The sequence below is a fragment of the Puma concolor genome, chromosome B3 (assembly GCF_028749965.1).
Source record: "Puma concolor isolate L17-30 chromosome B3, mPumCon1.1.hap2, whole genome shotgun sequence".
In the NCBI taxonomy this organism is placed as follows: Eukaryota; Metazoa; Chordata; class Mammalia; order Carnivora; family Felidae; genus Puma; species Puma concolor.
In genome coordinates, this window is record NC_141672.1 from 48,828,798 (window position 1) to 48,832,092 (window position 3,295).

A 3,295-nucleotide genomic window follows, 5' to 3' on the forward strand; every position below is an offset into this window, starting at 1 on the left:
AACACAAAGCAAGGCTCGCACAGCAATCTGGGCCGTACAGGTAAAGATGGATTTCCTCCTGCGCCCTTCCTATAAAAATTAAGCAGTTTCTAATGAGCTTGGGATTTCCGTTTCCTGACGGAATGCAAGTCAACACAAGATGGAAGCAGTGATGCTTAGAGGCCTGGTTGGAGAGGAAGTGACAGATCCAACTGAGGACATTTTCACTTGATTATATTTTGCCCATGGCAGTCAGGAATGAGCAACCTTTTGTTGCTGGAGGATCAATTCAGGAAGAATGAGTTCCTGAGAGGTTTACATGACATATAGCAGACCACACGGGAAGCTGGTGGTGGAGTCAGACTTTGACTTCCAGCCCAGTGCATATTCTACCCATGCCATTTCAAGAACTGCTGAACAGACAGACTCATGATGGCCACAGTGACAAAGTTAACTCAGAGTTAGAGAAAAAAGCCGTCCCTGCCTACTCATGAGTCTGAGTCATCCGGCACCGCCGTATAGAGAGATGGTCCCTGGGAACAATATAGACTGCTTCACACATTTGTATGTCATCCTTGTGCAGGGGCCATACCAGTCTTCTCTCTGTTGTATCTATTTTCATCTAAGGGAAAGAAACAGAGAGAGAGAGAGAGCAAGTGGGGGAGAGGAGCAGAGGTAGAGAGAGAGAGAATCTTTAGTAGGCTCCATGCTCAGCACAGAGCCCGATGAGGGGCTCGATCCCATGACCCTGGGACCGTGACCCGAGCTGAAAACAAGAGTTGGATGCTCAGTGGACTGAGCCACCCAGGTGCCCCTCGTTGTATCTATTTTAGTACACGTGCTGTCAAAGTGAGCACCTACCATGGCATGAGCTCTCCACCTTTTTAAAGAAAGGGGGATTCCAGATTCAGTGTTCTCCATCTGCAATGAAAAGTGGTAAAGAGAAAAATCAATAAAATGACAAAGATAAAATACGGGAAGGGAGATACAGCAATAAAATGTGGTGAGAAAAGATTGTTAATTGGACAAGCTAAAAAAGATCCCAGAGTAAGACTGTGTCCAACCAAAGGAGATCAAAGCAGCAGCAGAATAGAGCTGGATTTCATAGCCAGAACAACCGACAGGGCCGAGCAACCCTTTGCAAAGCAACAGACCCTTTGGCCTGACCGTTCTGGACCAGCGGAGCTGAACTAGTGGGGTGCTGGAGGAGCCAGGTGTGTACATCTCTCCAGCTCTGCATTCAGTCGTGGCAGAGTGATGGCTGGAAGTCAGCTCTGGTGGGAGTGCTGACACGGCAAAAATCAGCAAATGCTATAAATCAAGGCTCTTCCCCCCAGAGACCTGGTTGTGAAGCACTTACCGGCATTATCACTGACACAAAGCGTCTAACCTCTCAGGGGAAGAAGCCAAGGGAAAATCAAGCAGTGCTGGCACAAGTTCAAAAGTATGCAAACCCTTCTCCCCACCACGTGACCTCACTACCCCTGCTCGCGGCAGGGCTCTAGGACTCCCTCCAAACCCACCTTCCTAAATACTTTCCTGTGATGTCTAAGCCCCTCCACCCAGGGCACATTCTCAAGGAGAAGCAAACGAAAGAGTGAAAGTCTGATTCCTGCCATGCACAGGGCGTGCCACCTCTGAACATAAAGTGAAACTTGAACGTCCCTTTGAGCTTACAAGGAAAATGTAAAGGAAATTAAAAAGGCCCTTAATGGCACTTGACTTGTAGAAGGGCAAATCTAACTTCCTTTATATAGTTTTTCTCCAAGATCTGCACCTCTGTCTTGAGTAGAATTGGAGATGGTCTTTTGTTACCTTTTTTTTTTTATGTCTGCAGAAACAGCTCAGCTTTAAAAGAGAATTATTAAAATAATTTGGGGTAAATTGTAAAATCTTTCACTGTTTCCAAATCATCAACTCTTGCTTAATTACTGCCTCTCCTCTTCTCCTCCTCAGCTGACCTGTTACAGTCAACTAGGCTGGAGGGATGTGATTCCTTTTGATTGGGTTTCAGTGCAACAGAGGCAAGGGGGTGGGGAGAGAGAGACGAGGCAGTGACATCAAAATGACATCCTGTTTTACTGTCCACTTGACATGGTTGTCATTTTTATGCTGGTATCTTTAAGTCTTGCATCTATGTATGATCTGTCGGCGCTGTTTGTAAAATCCCTATTAAGAACAACTAAAAGCTGAGGTGCCTGGGTGGCTCAGTCTCTTGGGCGTCCGACTTCACTCAGGTCATGATCTCACGGATCATGAGTTCAAGCCCTGTGTCAGGTTCTGTGCTGACAGCTCAGAGCCTGGAGCCTGCTTCGGGTTCTGTGACTCCCTCTCTCTCTGCCCCTCCCCCACTCACGCTCTGTCTCTCTCTCTCTCCTTTCAAAAATAAACAAACATTAAAAACGTTTTTTTAAAATAAAATTTACAAAAGAGAACAACTAAAAGATGAATTTAGTGGCTATAATATGCAGAAAGGAATGACAAAATGAAGCTCCAGATCCTGAGAAACCCTCAAAAAAGATAAACTCTGTACGATGGTGAAAAATAATGTTTTGAAGTTTTCATTATAAGAGCATCATCTGTGCATATAATATATGAAAGCATAGAATATAGTAGGAATCACCAGAGTTCCATCATTCAGGCATGATGACTGCTTCCATTTTGGCTGGATTCTCTCTAAGGTCTGTTTCTGTGTGCATGTGTGTATTTATTCAGATGTCAAGCAGAAGACACAAATGAGCAGTCTTTCAGCTAAAAAAAATCTGGCATGTTTTATTGGGCTCATGCAGTGTATTTACCATTTAAATTAGATTTTTAACAGGCAAAAATGAAGAGATTTTTAATTAAATCCAGATTTGGAATTTTTCTTGAAAAATCGAACCTGTATTTTCAAATGGCAGGAGCTAAGGAGAGAGTCACCTTCAGAAGGAACCCGTGCTTGCCAATTTGCCATTGTCCCAGTGCGGTTTCTTTTATTTGTTTATGCTGCCTATTGGCTTCCGTAGGTATTTAAGTTTGATGTCCTTGATGTAGAGTGTCTTTTTTTTAATCATTGCATTCATTTTGCATATGCAACTTTACGTTCAGCTCTTTTCCGTCAGCAATATATCACTAACCCTTTTCCCTGATCATTCTGGTGTACGTACAGTGTTATATACCATGTAATGCAACACTTATTTTCTCCCTGATTATCTAGTGTATATACAGTAGTAAATATCAAGTACATAAAAGTATGAAGAAGAAATTAACTATTATTTGGAATTTTTCTTCTTTTTTTCCTATCCAAATACCCTTTTTAATAGCGGGAATCCTTCTG

At 43.2% G+C, this 3,295-nt stretch overlaps 1 pseudogene; it reads right to left on the bottom strand.

Moving 5' to 3' along the window:
* Positions 1 to 517: 517 nt before the first annotated feature.
* On the bottom strand, positions 518 to 615 carry LOC112856580 (U6 spliceosomal RNA; annotated as a pseudogene).
* Positions 616 to 3,295: the final 2,680 nt, after the last annotated feature.